Source organism: Furipterus horrens, unplaced genomic scaffold (assembly GCF_987537825.1).
Source record: "Furipterus horrens unplaced genomic scaffold, mFurHor1.1.pri manual_scaffold_8, whole genome shotgun sequence".
NCBI classification, from domain to species: Eukaryota; Metazoa; Chordata; class Mammalia; order Chiroptera; family Furipteridae; genus Furipterus; species Furipterus horrens.
The window spans coordinates 40479820-40498034 of NW_028327178.1; the positions used below are offsets into that span (position 1 = coordinate 40479820).

General features: G+C 36.5%; 1 protein-coding gene across 1 annotated transcript in view; it reads right to left on the minus strand.

Annotated features, from left to right (window-relative positions):
• GREB1L (GREB1 like retinoic acid receptor coactivator) overlaps positions 1-18215 on the minus strand; it is a 289176-nt gene that overhangs the window by 136397 nt on the left and 134564 nt on the right. The window contains exon 3 of the mRNA XM_090285750.1: positions 8765-8871. The gene's annotated coding sequence lies outside the window, so the exon portion shown is untranslated. The remainder of the gene's footprint in view (positions 1-8764; positions 8872-18215) is intronic.

The window sequence follows — 18215 nt, forward strand, 5'->3', positions numbered from 1 at the left end:
AAAAAATGTTTAAATCTTTGCATTTTAAAAGACTACTAATTCAACAAAGAGCAACACCTTCACATAAAACATTCCATATCATTATAATTTCCCAGCACTTCCCCAGACTTTTCTGTTAATGTCCAAACACATTTTGCAAATCCAAAGCACAGAATTGTTTACCATGATGCAGCTGCCCCCTCAGATCACGACAGCCACCAAAAGACTTTGATTTCCAAGCTGCTTATAAAATGACAAATGATCCATCTTTGCTCTCTCTTCCTCTATTGCTCAGCTTACTCTTGATTTCTAACAAACAGTATTTCCTTGTTGTTGGTCCTTTCTGCAGACCCTGAAGCCCCTTGTCTTTTCTTATTTTCACCATTTGCTTCAACCAGCAGTTCACTGGAGACCCATCCATCTTATAATGCCTAAAGTGACAGATGCTCTCAGGAACCACCACACTGCAGAGTGAACAAAAGATAACATCACCTCTAGGAACTCCAGAGAGAAATACAACTGCAACCTCAAGACAGAGGCTGACTTGACAGACATTGGACTGTAAACCTCTCCTAAGCAAAAAAGAAAACAATTGTCACACACACACACACACACAAAAAAAAAATCTGACACAATCAAAAGCAGAAAAGAGCGATTATTTGTGGATTGCCTTTTCACTATGTGGCTCACTTTTCCTCCCTCAATGCTTTTATATTGCGGCAATTCACTTGCCAAGAGGCAAGAGAAGTTCTTAAAGGAAAAAAAGCCTTTCTCAAGTACCTTCTTTTATTGAACAATATTCAAAGTGAAATTCATTCACATGTGTTTCAGTTCATCCAAGGCTTAAGATACAGCATTCTTAAACCTGACGTGTCTTGTTCGTGTAAAGTAATATCTGGACTCAGAAATGCTGACTCAATTCTACTGCTGTGAAAGGCAAACGTAGGCTTTGCAAATTAAAAATACATTAGAAATTAAAAAGCAACATGTGACACAATGTCAACAGTATGTGTAGCTCATAAAAAAAAAAAAAAAAAAAGCTCACCATTCATTCATCACACAGCCTGCGACTTGGGTTAAAAAGACAGTTAACAAGAGGATTCTGGGAAGAACTACAGATCTCTTCTAACAAAGGAAAGGTCATTTTAACATCTCCCAGCAACAAACTAATGACAGGGATGCTGTAGACATAGAGGACTCTGCTTGATGCTATCTAGTGTTCTTTGTTTTTGTTTTAAAAAATATCTTATTTAAAATCTTCATCCAGCAATAGGATAATTTACTCTAACATTCATTTTTAACTCAACATTTAGTAAATACAGTAAGGAAAAATTTTGAAGACAGAAAAACAAAAACTGACTTGGAATGCAATTAAGAGTATTGTGTAATCAATGTCAATTATGGAGATTAACAACCTGTTTTTACAAAGGATATCAAGCACCATAGAGAAAAATCTCTGATGCAGCTAAATACATTATCATTTTCAAACAGGGTAAATGATACAAACATCTGTTAAATCTAACATTAAGAGTCAAATGCTTAAGAAAAGTTCTGTCAAGTATATTTCTAAGAAGAAATGTAAGGATTTATAATGACATTTCTTTAAAACAAATATTTAAATTTTTCTTTAAAATGTTTGTACAAACGCCTTGAAATTATAATTTTTTGGAGTCATTAATGACTCCTCTCTTCCCCATTTTACTAAAAATAGTAAAATTTAAAAGATATTTTTATCTCGTGTTTTGTGGAGTAAAAGAAAAATTTTCAACTTGATAAATCAACATATCTCTTTCTTAACATTTTTATGTCTCCTTGATTCCCTTAAACACTTCATTGCATCTGTACAACTATTACACAATCTCAGAATTTTCTTGTTTTTATTTTATTCTGGCAAAACAGAATACATACAAAATAATTAAGTGAATATGTAAAATTAAAGAACTCAGTGGGAAAAAGATTAAATAATTATAGACTTTATCAATATATAAAGAACTTGTTCTAATATGGACTTGATCTTTAACTAGACAACTTTAACAAACTGACCCTAAGTAACCCCCAAAACTTCTGATCCAAAAGTACCACATCCTCAACATTCTCAAACTTTAGCATTAATACCAAGAAAGAGTGGTGACTTTGGAATGACAGTTACATTGCAGAAGGCTAAAAAAAGACCCAATTAAATGACCTACTTTTAAACACAATAGGATCAATATGCATGCAGGAAAAGTACACCCCAGTGGAAAGTTCTTATTGCCTGATTGATCAAAAACAAAACAAAACTTTTCCTTTTTAAGGGCCCCTTACAGATCAGTCAGTGCCAGAAATCCACACAGGAAAAAAAAAATCCATCAAAATGAAACCCTAAAAGGGTTTACCCTTCACCATCCTATTTGCACTTCAAAAACCTGTAAGTCCTTCAGTTAAACCCCAGGGCTGAACCATTTCAATAATAAGAGAGGTGGCCAGCAGTGATTTATCTCCCATTTGGCCTCTGGACAGAGCTGTAATGTCTACCAAGCTTCCCTTCACTGACTCAAACCCTCCCCCAAGTCTCAACCTTCATTTGTGCAGCTTTAGATCTGCAATACCTTATAAACAACTCATATGCCCCTTCCAATTAGATGCAAGAACAATCTGTAACTTAAGATTTGGGTACATTTTCCTGGCAATGCTTCACTGCTGAGTAATCAGAGCGTTGAAAATACCAGGTTAAATTTCAAGTTCTCTTTGTTACAAGTTGAAGAAGAAAAGAAACTTCCCTAACATTAGATTCTCTCTTCTCACGTGGAAAATGTGAGAACTTCTTAAATGTCTTCTAGTTTATACCATCATATCCTTTACACTTTGGGCCACATCAGGCAACTTCCTGCAGTGGTATTCATCTAAATTTAAATCTTTGCATGGTAAAATATCTTAATCCAAAAAAGTGGAGATTTCACAGGTCACAAACTTCTGGGTCAAAAAGACCTTAAAAACAGATAACAGATCACTATGACTGAACTGATTTATTATACCCTTGTTATCAAATATGTACTAACTCATCACAAACACACAATTTTTTTCTAGTAAAATAAACACCAAACAATGTCAAGTTATTTAAATTGAAATATACGTCCCAGAACTTATCAAATGTGAAACACAGCAAAAGAAATTAGTCCTTAAAAACAAAGGATATTTTGTCACAAGGCATGAATTCTCTATTTCAAAATTATGTTCATATGCTTTCTAATATAAAAAGAGAATGAAAAATATATGCATCTTTTTCCCTATGTGTTCACTGTTTTCTGTTTTTCTCATTGATGCGTGATAAATTCCACCTGAATGCCATATTCACAACTTGCACTAGCTGATACCACAATAGTAATTACAGTTCACAAGTTGAAATTTTTCAAGCTGTTTCACTAACTTCATAAATCAGAGTCCATAGACAAATATAAATGTATTTCATTTAAACCTAATATCAATTAAGAAAAAATTTAAAAGAATAAAGTTAAATATATGGCTGATAGTTAAACATACATGAAATACAAATTTTTCTCAATTAAAAGAAAAAAACTTATTTGTTTTTAGAGATATTTACCAATAAAATGATATTTCTTCCACTAAAAAATATACCACTAATGTTTGTGTATCTCATCGGGAAATATTTTCCATTTTCAGAGCTCCAAATACTTACAAATTAAAAACAAAACAAAACAAACAAACCCTCACACAGCAAATGACTTTGTTGCATGCTACCAGGTCAATGAACCTCAGATTTGTATTTGAGATAACATAAAAATTCAAACTGTTTTTATAAACCAGGAAAAATAGACAGCTGAAAAAAACCCAAGGTCCATTAATTTTTATGTCACAGAAACAAACCTTGGCACTAATAACAATATTCAGGAAAACAAATTTCTTAACCTACTACATGACATTTTAAAATAAAGTTTTCCTCAGAGAATCAACAAGAATAATTGATTCACCACAGAGGAAATATTCAATCTTCATTAAATATTTATTCAGGGCAATAGGCTGTTAGGTCTATTTAGACCTCAAAGAAGAAATAGTTCCTGTCTGGTAGGAATCAGGTCTTGAGAGAATTGAATGGAGATGAGAAGCAGTTCCTCAAAGTCATAACACTATATTTAAAATGACAATGCTAAAAATTGAAGATGTGTTACAAAATGTATATTACTACTTTGAAATCTGATACAAAGAAAGTGATACTTAAGACTATTAATTTTAACAAGGTTTGACAAGGTAAGCAACTTGATTTTCTATTAATGTAGCACAATAAAACTTGAATGTTCAAGGTCTATAGTTACCAACTCTTCTACTCTATACATACTCATCATCTATGTTCTCTGGGCCTATTACCTTTCCCATAAAATGGGGGATAAAAGGTAATACGTTTCTAGATTGAAAATACTATGATGGTAATGAGGATGGGGAAGAGATTCCATTCACGACAGCAACAACAAAAATATACCCAGGAAAAGTCTTCTTAATGACATGAGTGTGATAACATCATTTTCTAAATTGTCAAACTTTATGCAGATGATCTAAGTGGAAACTTACACGCTCAAAAGTATATGCTAGGTTTCTTAAAGAGAAGCCTAGTCACTGTAAGAATATCTTTCTCAAACAAAATAATAAACAGCACAATTCCAATAAAAATATATCAGCAGAATTTTGGAGGAGCATTATTAAAACATCCATAAATTCATAAGATCGATCAAAGATGGGAAGAAAACTTCAAAAAAAGGTTATAAGAGGAGGTGAATCAAAATAAACGTTATGTTACAAAGGAAGCACTTTTGGCCATGTGATAATCATGTTACTAAATTCCATGAACATTTTTCAGTTCTCATCTACATGCTCTCTTGGTCAATTTCTTGAAACTTTCTTTCCTTCTCTCACAAGTTTTCTGGTTTTCCTCCTTCTCCACGCTGCTTCTCAATTTCCTCTGCACTCCCATAATACAATGTCCAGCTATGAAATGCAGGGCGTTCACAGGGTTTTGTCAATGGTGGCCATCTTCTAAGGTGTTCCCAATGATTTTCACCTTCTGTGTAATCCCCTCCCATATTGAATCAGGGCTGATTTGTGTGATCAATAAAATATCGAACAAGTGACAGTGTGTGATTTCTAGGGTCATAAAAAATGTTGCCATTTCTGCCTTGGCCTCTTGGATCACTTGCTCTAAGAGAAGGCAATCACCATGCTGTAAGGACACTCAAGCAGCTCTATGGAGGGGTCCTTATGGGTAGGAACAAAGGCCTCCTCCTAGGAGCCATCACCAACTTGCCGAGTTGTTTTCCTTGCCTCCTCTCTGGTACCCTTCAATCGCTTCTCTACATTACAGTGTAAATATAATCATGTCAACTCCTTGCTAAAGCCCTTCGTGATTTTCTATTGCTCAGAGGATAAAAATCAATATTGTAAATATCCTTGCCTATCTCTCCAGACTTAGCTTGCACTGTTTCTTCTTAAACACTATGCTCCAGCAACACTGACCAACCTTTAAATACTTATGGTCCCTCTGCCTGTAATACCATTCATCCTATCTTACTTTTAGCTACTTAAATTCCCTTCATTCTTTTTTATTGCATTTTTTTCCATCACCATTTCCCCCCCTTATTTACTCTCTCCCACCTCCACCCACCTTCTCCCCTGGCAATCCCCACAATGTTGTCTGTGTCCATGAGCCCCTGTGGACAAAGGATGTAAAGTTAAGTGGGTCAAGCAGAGAAGCCTGAGAATCACTGCCACTGGGAGAGTCAAGCAAAGGAAGAGGAAAACTCAGCGAAGCAGATGGAAAAGGAACAGTAGAAGCAGGAAAGAAACCAGAAACCAACCGGCTTGAGAAAGTCAAGAGACAACAGAGTTTGGAGGAATGGGAGGTGGTCAACATTTTCAACAGGTAAAAGAGTTAAAATAGGATCAAGAATGAAAATGCACCATGGCACGTAGCAATTACTCTTTCAAGAAGTGTGGTAATTAGGGTGGTAATAAGTTGGTAGCTGCAGGAAAAAAGACTAAATAATTAGAAGGAGGGGTGCTTATAAGGTAAGGTTCTTCCCTCAAAGAAAAGGAAGGGTACAGAAGAGAGGAGGTGATTAATGGAATAAGGTTCTAGAGCAGGTAAGAAGGGAGAGAGGAAAGGATGGAAGCCACACATGGATGGCAGAACTACAAGGCAGGAGCCTGGATCCCTGATGATAGTAGAGATGCTTTATCAGCCTTAGAAATTTTCCTCCAAACTTTGTTTATGTGGGGAAGAAATAAACTTCCAACTTGCTGTTTGGTGTTTCCTGTCATTTGCAGACAGATGTAATCATTACTGATATAGGAGAGAAGAGTGTTGAAAAAAATAAGCAAGCACCTCTCTGAAATAGCACAGGATGTTCAGAAGATCAGACCAATTCGGCATTACTAGACTACCACTAGTGAGAGAGGGACTGGTAGGAAGGGAAGATGAAAATATAGGCCCAGGTGTGAGGAGTTGAGACTGGATCCTGTAGATATAAAGTAGCCACACAAAAAGGTATTAAGCAAAGGAAGGACAGGTTCCCATTTCAGCTTTGAATAGATTATTCTAGTGGCAGGTTGGAAATGGATCATTAGGAACTGGTGACTAATGACATGGGCAGGTGATTCACGATAAGGCCTAGGTCTCTACTTTGCATTGCTTTTCTCTTTCCCACTGTTAGTACTTCAATTCAAGCATGCTATTACCTCATACATTTATTCAATAAATATTTACTGAGTGCCTCTTCTGTACTAGGTCCTACAGATAAAGTGGTGAACAAGCTAGAAATGGTCTTTGCCCTCAAAGATCTTAGTTAGGGATATTAGTGCTGAAAGTTTCATATGTGCTATCCCATTTAATCCTCAGAACACCTTATAAGTATTATTATTGTCCCGATATTTCAGGTGAGGTAACTCAGTCTTAAAAAGTTTAATAATTTGCTGAAGGTCACATGGCTAGCTAGCTAAGTGGTGGTGCCAGAATTCAGACACAGAACCATCTTACTTCAAAGCATGTTTTTAATCATTTGATTAATCACTGTTATCTCTCATGCAATTGCATACGATATGTTAAGTGCTATGACTAGGAGTACAGTGGTTTGGATTATTGAAGCTTCCTAACTGGTCATTCTTTCTACATTTAGCATGTTCCAGCCAGCCAGTTTTTCCAAAATGCAAATTGAGGAGGATGATGGCACTTTCTCAGGTTAAGGGTACTCTGAGGAGGAAGATGAGGTTTTGAATGGAAGGTGATGCATCCCAGTCTTAGGTATATTGATTTTGAGGTGGCTGTGACATATCCAAATGGATATATCACAGTAATTTCATAGATGAATCTTAAGTTAAAGGGGAAGCAGGGTTGGAGATAAAAGCACTTAGCATCACTAGCTCTTAGAGTTTAGCTGAATTCAAGGCAATTACTGGGACTCTGCAGGGGCTTCTAGAAAAGAGAGGAGCACCCTGCTGAGAAAAGGGCAGTGGGTACAGGCTTGAAGAATAGAGCAGATCTGGAATAATTCATCGGAGGAAAAGGAAAGGGAATCAGCAAAGGGCAGTCAAAAATACAATTAAGTTGTATTTAGGGTTAGGATCAATGCATTTATAGTGATATCAATCTGTGTGGTTGAGAGATTTTCTACAGTAGCAATCATTAATTCAAAAATAGGAAAACTTGCCAAAATTTTATTATTTTACTAGTTTTATTTTCTCCTAGTCTGATTGAAGGCTTTGCCTATGAGTTCCCAAAGCACCCCGAATTTACCTTTGACATGCTAATGAACACTTGACCTATCAGGTTCTACTTAAGTCCATTTCACGTTGGACTTTGAAGTCCTCAAAAAGTCCTTTGAGACTTTGAAAACCAGTTTTTTAAATCATTTTTATTCCTGGCAACCTGCACATCAGTACTTGTACACTTGTTCTACTTCCAGGTTAAACTGTAAGTCTCTGAGATGCAGAAGCTGCGACTGCGCAGTTCTGCAGGAGCATCATCTCAGTTCAATGCACAGTATGTCCTTATTAAACATTTGTGGGATTGGACTAACTTTAACATGGAAGCTAAAATGTATAAATTAACCAACTATCTCATACTACTAAGCAATGATTTTTAAGCTTTCAGACTTGGAATAAACAATCCCTCCTCTTAGTCTTTCATTCTCTGTTCTTCATTAAGAGGAAATTAGGGCAGCAACACCCTGGTTCATGTCATTTTGCCTTTGGAGTTTGGGCCTTACTGGCAGCTCTACAGGCTCTGTGACCACAGATGAGCTATTAAGCACTTTTGGACCTACTGAGCCGTTGTTAATAAAACTCAAGTGATTGGACATGTTGATTGCTGATATTCCTTATCATTCTAAAATCCAAAGAGTCCATGACCTTTAATCTACACCTGAGAACTACTGCCTTATAAAGAGCAATTAAAACATGGGCTCCATGTTTCATTATTGGAAAATGAACAAATAAATCCTCTCTCTATAAAACTGAGTTATAATTTACAAAGCATATATTACTTCAAAAATAATGATATGGGTACTTTATATTTAATTATTGCTTTGACTGCTCGTTAAAGCATTTTAGCAGATGGAAGTTTTGTTTTTCCATGGAAGGTTTATCAAAAATTCAAATGAAAGGGCGCTGCAGTTCACTTTGGTAGTAAAAAGAATAGAAAGCTGGAAGAATATGATATATCATCTTGGATCTCATGTGTACCTTGGTAACACTTTCCCTTATTTTTTTTAAGATGAGAAATCAAAGAGTATAAGTGGCTTACTCGAGATAACAGAGGTACGAAGTAGCAGGGCTGGTACTAGTGTCCAAGGCTCCCAGTCATAGGCTTCCTTTTTTTTTTTTACAACAACCAAATTGATCAAAAATCTCCTGAAAGACAAAAACAGATGAAGGTGAAATGCCAATTGGTTGAGTTTAAACAGAAACTCTACTTTGTTCTTTCCAGGTTCAATAATAAACAATTCTAGTGATTGGCGTAAAAGGCTGGCAGATGAAACATTCTGACTCCTAAACAAAAATATTTGTATTTTTGCACCACAGTTAGTAAATCAATTGTAAAAATTAAGTAAACAGAAAACAAGGAGAATCAGCAAACCCAGCAAACAATTTTCCTTCACTCTTTTGGAAGACAGACTGAAAAACAAAACAAAACAAAATCCCTGTGTCTCCCTTTATTAGCAGCCAGGATGGTGAGTCCCATTGTAAATCCCACTTATAAAGGCTCATGGCTACCTGCAGAGCCTTGGAGTACCAATCACATTAGTGAGGACACCAGATGACCAAAGGAAGCCATGAGTGTCTGGGAAAGCTAGTAAACAAAGGACAGCATTCCAAATGAATGCCATTGCTAGTGTCTGCATTGTAAACTGCCTGGATTTCAGAATCCTAAAACAGATTAGCTGAAGGCAACAAAAGATGCAACTAAGACACAAAGAACTCATTTTGACACATTAAGAAACGGTCTTCATTAGATCATCAGGTACTTAAGTATAATCATAAAAAAAAAAATTTTTTTTCACCTAAGTTGTGTTTGAAGCAGCGAGGCCTAGAAGAACAGAGACCTAAAAATGGTTCTACAATACAATGTGTTCATGACCAAAATTCATGAACCAGCCTTTTCCCTTTCAATCTTCCTGACATTTTAAAGGTCTGTAGTGACTTTAAAATTTGTTATACACAACCAGAAAAACTCAGATCTCTCTAACTGTAAGTGATTTTTCTTCCACATTGCCGCATCACTTACAAAGAAAATAAGTTACACATTTGGGTATGAATTGCCAAAATGAAAAGAAGCAAAGTATAATTTCCATCACTTCACATGTCTGTTTTGCTTTTCTTGCAAAGTTTAAACTCATATATAATTTAGATGCTTAAGTTTGAAAATGTGGAAGAAAAACCTTTATTTCCACGAGGAGAAGATTGACATTTGTTGTTGTTTTCTTTTTTAGGGAGAAGGGGTTAGGGAATTACATTAAACAAATTTAGTAACGTCCAATATTGTTTGCCAGTTTTATTCATTAAGGTATCCATATTGCTAAGCTGACAAATGCTGATGTAAAATATAAATAATTACTTATTTAAAGTCCTGTAAGAAGACATGGGCACCGATGTGTAATTTTCGATCAAATGGCCTTCCACTTAACATTTTCAGGTGTACATACCATCAGTCATTCTGAAATTTTACAAATGTATTTAGAGACCCCTTATCAGGAGCAGGTAAGCAGATAAACAAAAATGGTTCTGATACTTTAAATAGTCCTAAACACTTAAAGCTAAAACTGAGGTATTGTATAATAATAAGGAACTTTCCCTTTAATTTCTACTTTTTGAAAATTAATTTCTCTTCATATATCCTCAGTTTTGTTTGATTATAATAATCTCCCTTCACCAACAACAAAAGTAATTTAGCTCTCACTTTCCCTTTGAGAGATACATTGTTTTGTCAAATCCTAACAGGGCCAACTGATGGGGCCTTCAGGCCAGGTGACAACTTTGACTTCATTTGTGTTCAAGTGGAAAAACACTGGAAAATTTCAATGAGTCTGAACTCAGAAAAGCTTTTTGGCTTTACCACTCCTCTAGGTTTAAAATGATATAATAATAAAACTATAATAAGGTTTAAAATTTTTAAATAGAAGTCAGTCTTCCCTGTTTGACAGAGGGAAAAGGAAGTGTGGAGATAAAGGGACCTATGTCTAAGTGACATTTCAAGTAGGTTGCAGAAAAGCAAACCTTCCCCCAACCACCACCCAACAAACTCTCAACTGAAGAAACCCTCCCCAGTGCTGTGGCCTCTCTAGCCTTTTTAGTTTTATCACATAGAAAATGGCAGAAGTATGCCCCATCAAGTCAGTAGCTGTGTATTTTCTCAGAGAGCTCGTATTAGTTTGCTGACTGTATACGTGGAGTGTCTCCTTTCGTTGTCTCATCTGCTCCTTCCCTTTCTCCTAGATAGCCAAGAGGCAGGACCAAGAATGGCCTGACTTCTGCTGCTCCAATGAAACCAGGCAGTGTTTTGGATCTAAATCAAATCATGCTCGACCACTTTACAATCATGTGGCTTGAGGCTAGTTATCTCTAAAATGGGAATAATATCTCTTACCTCAAAGAGTTACAGAGAAGGTAATGGCATATATTAGGCATACAATAAATGTTATACTCTTCCTTATATAAATTCTTAACCACAGGAAAAATAATGCTTTTATAGAATTCTTTCATGAAAATTATCTCAGTTAATCTTTATATATGATTACTACACTCATAAGGAGCCAACAACTCAAATGCATTTCTCTGACTCCAGAACCAATATTTTTTTTCTATTGTGCTGCGATGTGAGGGGCTGTAGTGGAGACCCCATTATATTCTTGTATCTTAGGCTCCTGTGGGTGGGGGTGGGGAGCATGAGCTGAACTGGCAGGGGTCTTAGAAGCATGCAAAAGAAGCAGAAAATAGATATACAATCAAATGAACCCATACCACTTAGTAGGGCAATTGCCAGAAAGATAAGCTGCCATTGGGGTTCATCAATAAAGTATCCTTTACTGATCAAAAAAGTCAGTGAGAATAAAAATGAAATATTATGATGTCTTAGGGTCTAGTTCTTTATAGGACTGTGATCATTTTAGGTCAGGCCAAAAAATAATTATGAAAATAACAGACCTACAAAATATTATATTCCTCTAAGGCTGAGAAAGGTTTCCTGTCATTAGATGAAACCAACATTTAAATTAACTAAAATTTTCTAAACAACTCCTCAGAGCTATACCAGGACTTTTGATACACTTCATGTAATCATCACAATAACATTCTGAGATACATATTGTATTCACTACATGAGAATACAGATCAAGAAGACTGAGTGACTTGTTTGACGAAATTTGCAATGCTGAGGTTTAATCCTACATGCTTTAAACCCTGTATGTTGTGTTCTTCAAGCTAAGTTACACTATGTTCTCTAGAAAAGAATATATGAAATGGTCCAAACTATAATTATAATTTTATTTAAAACTCAAGAGAGAACTAATGACTATTAGGTTGGTTAAACATGAGTTTACTTATACAAATTGTAAAAATCCCTAAATAGAGATTTCTGAGGTCAGAATGACATCGTAAAGAATTGGTTGAAAACAATTTTAGAAAATCCTCATCCAAGGATATGGTTTTAATTGATTTTAGTGAAAGAGGAAGGGAAGGAGGGAAAGGGGGTTGTAGGGGGAGAGAGAGAGAGAGAGAGAGAGAGAGAGAGAGAGAGAGAGAGAGAGAGAGAGAGAAACATCATCGATCAGTTGCTTCTCATATGTTCCATGAGCAAGTATTGAACCCACAACCCAGGTATGTGCCCTGACCAGGAATTAAATCTGTAATCTTTTGGTGCATGGGATGATGTTCCGATCAACTGAGCCAACCAGCCAGGGATGATTTGAAAACAATTTTTTAATTATTTCTGGTCTATTACATAAGTCAAACCAAAAAAAACTGGGATTTCTACTTCATTCTTATATGACTCTATATAATTAAGTAAATTTTGACTTTGCTATTGGCATTTTTAAACTATAAATTTTCTAATATGGGAGGTTTAAAACAACCCAGGATAACAAAGTTTCATCCAGGAATAAGATCTTTACTCTCTGTTATAACCTTTCATTTACCTACCCTGGGAAAAGTTTTGTTGAGAAACAAAACTTAAATAACCTTCAAATGGAGCTGAGGTCTGAGGACCAAATAGCATGAATTGGAAGAAAAAGTGCTCTTTATTTTTGGATAAAAATGAAGAAACCAAGGAGAATCCTAGGAAGAAACAGCAGTCACAGCTATGGATGGAGTCAAGTGAGGTGGAGTGGGTCAGTCCTGCTGACTTGGGTGCCCAGAGAGGCTCTAAAAACCATTCTTCTGGGCAGATGGTGATGATGGAAGTAGTGAAAAGTGCTGTATGATAAATCAGGAGTCATAGTGAGGAAGAAGGGAAGGAGTCTTCCCATTTGTTTCATCAACTGCTGCAGCATTTGCTGTATTTGACCTCAAAGTAACAAAACAGAAAACCTGGCTGCAATTACTACTGATTTTTCTTGATGAAACCAACGTGGATACTGAGGCCCCTTTAAGCTTAGAATGATTCAGATCAATGTTTTGCACAAAGTCTAGTTCAAAAGCTGGATCAGGACCATCTGAAGAACATGTTTACTGTATAGATCCCTTATCCTCTCTTTCAGAGGTTTATGAATCACTGGTTCTAGGGATCTTTCAGAAGTTTATGAGTCACTGGTTTTAAGGAAGGACTCAGGTTTAGAAACCAACCCTAACCCCAGATGATTCTATGGCATTAGAGTTTGAAAACCACTTATCTGGATATAAAAAAGAGAAGAGTTTAAAACTGTGTATGATTATTAAACAGGATGCTTGTTTGCAACAATTAACCAAACACATTAAAAAGAAGGAAAAGAAAAACACTTTGCAGTCTGATCCTAAGACTAGATACTTGTTTGCTTTGTGCTTCAATCACCTTCTTTGGAAAATGTAAATAAACCAATAATGGTATCCACTAACCCCATTGCCAAGGAGGTACTTAAGAGGACAAGAGAGTTAGGAAAGGACATTGTGCCATGACAATAGCAACTTGCTTCTGTGATAAGCATCACATCCACCTCCCACTACTTCGTGGTTGCCTGTGGCCTTTGACCTTTACCTGTTCCTTTCGGGCTGGCCCTATGGAGAAACTGAAGCATTAAAAAAATTAAACACTGTTCATTGACTAAGTTTTAACTGTAAAACCTTAGAAAAATAATCATTTGGACCACTAAAAACAAACATAAGAATGCCAATAACTTTGTAAAAATATTGTTCTCATCAAAATCATTGGGATGGCATTATGCTTAAAATGCAAAGAAAAAGCCCAACTCCTCTAGATTTGTATTTTGCTTTCCCCTCAGAAATGTCTCCTAATCAAGTTTTAAATATTGAAATTGGATCCTGTGATATACAAAGGGTCTGTTTCTTCACACTCATATTGTGGAATGTTCAACTATGTACTAAAAGCCATCTAGTCTGTAAAATTCTGCTGCAAATGATACTATTTCACAAAAAAGTTAGACAAAAAGAATTGCAATATTATTTAATACCAATTATTAAAGTATTTTATTAGAGAATGGATGCCAGAAGGAAGAGGAGTTCTGAGCAGAAGGCTGCAGAGATAAATTCTGATAACTAGCAGTATCCTGGTCCTTAGTAAATGGCCGTGCCTCAGAAATCATCATACTGCAGCCTGAAACATCCTGTTCTGGGTTACCAAAGTCAGTGTATGCCATAAATGGAAACAAATTAAAGAACCTGTCACATAGAGTTCATGCAAACAAATAAGTATAATATGACTCTATGTAAGGGGGACACAGCAGAATTTGTTTGCCCATGTTTTTTGGCTGTATCACTGTCATTCGGTCCTGCTGCTTTCCTACTAACAGATATGTAGAAGACTGGGTTGAACTTCATCTGATGTCTTTCCCAATTCAAGTGCATTATAATGATGTTTTTGGACTGTTAAGACAGTCAGGGTTTTTTCCTTATTATAGCTACAAGAGTGACTTTACAGAAGGAAGGAAGACACCTGATTCACATGACCAGGCATAGCAAAGGGAGCATGTGAACTTTCAACAAAAGAGGAAGCTTTGTACCAGATGTGAAGAAGTAAAGTTTATTTTTCCATTTAGCTTGTTTATTTAAGTAAGAAGGAAGGAGACTGTGGCTGCTTCCCATTCCAAACTGCTCAGGGAATGACCTTTTTTTCTTTTTTTCTTTATAAATGAACAAAGTTGGCTATTGCAGTTTGCAGAGGGATATGGAAAGCAACCAAGTCACTAATGATTACATTTCATCCGTAGCTAGTTCAACAATTGAAACCTGCCAATCACCAGCGAAGATAAAGAGGGAAGGTCAATGCAGCCTTGCCCATCTAGCAGCCTCTCACTGTTTAGATGGAAAATGATTTATTAAGGGAATTATTTTAAGAAATGTGAATCAATTATAGAGACTAAAATCAAGGTCTTCCTAACATTTGTTTAACAGCTAAGAAACTCTCAAGTCTTAGATTAGTGTATTTTCCCTTTTAATCATTGTGTATAAGAAGCAGAGTGATAGAGCTTATACATTTACAACAACATAACCAAAGAAAAACATCTTTTGTCCTTGACTCATCTATTTTTTCTCACATTATTTTGGTCTGACACACCATTTGTTTCTAGACTGAAGATTTTCTTGGTATATATCCAAAAGACACACAATATCTTTTTCACAAATTGTTGAAACATTCCTCTTAATGCTGAAGCTATTATATGCTACTAGCAAATAATATAAAATACACCACAAAGCAATTAATTGTATTTGTTCATTATCATAAAGGCCAACCTACAAAATATTAAATGACTTCCCTCTATTATTCATTTACACATCCATTTTTAAAAACACATACTTTCTCTTCTTTCCTCATAATAGCCCCTCATCCTGCTTTTTGTAGGAAAAGAGAGAACATTATCACTAAGATTAATAGAGCACTGGTAACATATTTTAGGTACAAATGACCTACTTTTATGTGTAGTGCCAGAACAACTCAGCAAGAATTTAGGAAGGAGAAACCCTGAAGTTCTTTTCCACTGAATTAATGCAGCTGGTGGTGATAAATTGATTGTTCTCCTTTAATGAAAGGGTGAGAAAGACAAAAAAGAAGTACTTTCTATAACTGGCTATATTTTTTATTAATTAGTAAACAGTTTTGTCTTCAACTGTTATATGTCATCAAGAAGAATCACCACCAGTTTTGATTAAAGCTGCCTCACAAGTTACCTCATTCTGCTAAGAGAGTGCAAGAGTGGCATAACAACTTGATTTTTCTTTCAGGAAGACAACATGCAAAATGTTCCTCTTTGTAAAGAAAGGTGAAAGGGATTGCATCTACTCTCAGACTTTCATTTCCTGGAACTACATATTTCTTAAATACTTTGTGTGTTTCATAAAAATTATCCCTTTATCATCTTCAAAACTCAAACTGAAAATAGAATTGGTAATATATCAAATTTTATATCCTGCTTGAAACCCGAGACCCCTACATTTTGAACTTAAATCTATTCCGAGTGTCACAATCAAGTGTGAATTAAAATAAGACTCACTTACTCAGCTGTCCTTGGCTGTGACTGTCATAATAATCTGAATCCTGCCCAACAATTACTACACTTCCTTCAAAACTTACAATTACTAACATCAGTTAATACTTAATGCTCAGTTAAAGATTTTTCCCCCCCTGAAATATAGTAGTTGACATTTATTTAGTATAGCTACCATTTCACAGCAGTAGTGTTGGGTGCTCAGGTAAGTAGGGAAGGAGTGTCTAGAGTGGGATGGTCACTGAAAATCTATTTTAAGGCTCGAATATTCGTAAAAGTGTGCAATTGGTGATACATATTCACAGAGCCACTGAAATAATATACATGGTATTAATATTTGATACAATTAATAAATGAACATATGTATATGTGCATGTGTGTGCCTGTAGGTGCATGTACGTGTGTACACAGTAGTGCAACCTTCCAGATATCAGACTCTGGGAAACCTAGTCTAGAACCAGTAAAGTATCTGGAAGTAAGAGAAAAGTACATTTGTACAGTGAATTAATTAAAGAAATATGATTGAGGGGCTAGGGCCCCAGCCACAACATGCCGTGGCTATGCCAATGCATGAGCACTGGGCAGCATGGTAGATGCGCTCAGTTTGGCAGCAGCAGTCAAGAGTGAAAGGACATGCCTAGAGTGTCACAGCTGCCCAGCTGCCCAACATCCTGCAGCCGCCTGAGCCGTGCTGCCCGTCATGGTATCATGTATCATCTCCAGACTCATGGTGAACTGTTGTCTTTCAGCCAAGATAGAGGCATAGGTAGACACACTTTGCCTCCTTCCACAACCATAGAAGGATTACATCTATCTCAGAACAGAAAACAACTAGAACTACCAGAAAATCAAACTGAGTGGAAGTCTAACAAACAAAGTGATTCTCATCCAGATAGGGAGCCAGGGCAGAGAGGACATGGATATGGCAGCAGTGGTGGCAGGGCAGTGGCTACTGGCCAGTAGAAAGAACAGTCACACATTATAAAAGCCAGGAGGGACACCTGGGGAGCAATGCCAGTCATAGGCCAGACTGTGCAGCTCACAGTTTCAGCGCCAGGAAAATAAAACCTCACAGCTTCTGGCTGTGAAAACAAGTGGGGGTTGGGGCGGCGGAAGAAACTGCCAGTCTCTCAGGAGAATCCATTTAGAGGGTCCCTACATGTCCTAGAACATTGCAAATTCACCCACTCTGGGGACTACAACCAAGGCAACAGCTAGAAGGGTGCCAGTAGCATATGGTGAAGTGACCAGAGTGCTGAGCAAGTGGCATCTTTCCCTCTCAGACCCTTCCCCCGCATACAGCACCACAAGGCAGTGAAACAGTTCAACCTTTACTGACAAATACCTAAGGCTCCGCCCCTTACAATATAATAAGTCCAACAGCTCTACCTAAGACACAGAGGCAAACACAGGAGGCTGTCAAGTTGAGGAGACAGAGAAGTATGGTCCAAAAGAGGGAGAAGATCAAGACTCCAGGGGAGAACTAAGCGAGGAGATAGCCAACCTAACAGACGCAGAGTTCAAAACACTGGTGATAATGATGTTCAGAGAAATGATTGATACGGCAAACGCATAAGGGAAGAAGTGAAGACTATACTAAGTGAAATGAAGTAAAATCCACATGAAACCAATGGTGAAGGGAAGAATGCCAGAGTTCAAATCAATGAGTTGGAACATAAGGAAAAAATAAACAGTCACCCAGTACAGAATGAAGAAACAAGAATTGAAAAAAACAAGGAGAGGCTTAGGAACCTCTGGGACAACTTTAAACATACCAATATCCAAATCATAGGGGTGCCAGAAGGAGAAAAGGAAGAGCAAGAAATTGAAATCTTATTTGAAAAAATAATGAAGGAAAACTTCCCTAATTTGATGAAGGAAATATACATATAAGTCCAGGAGGTACAGAGAGTCCCAAACAAGCTAGACCCAAAGAGGACCATACCAAGACACATCATAATCAAAATGCTAAAGGTTAAAGATAAGAGAGAATCTTAAAAGCAGCAAGATTAAAGAAAAGAGTTACCTACAATGGAATTCCCATAAGACTATCAGCAGATTTCTCAA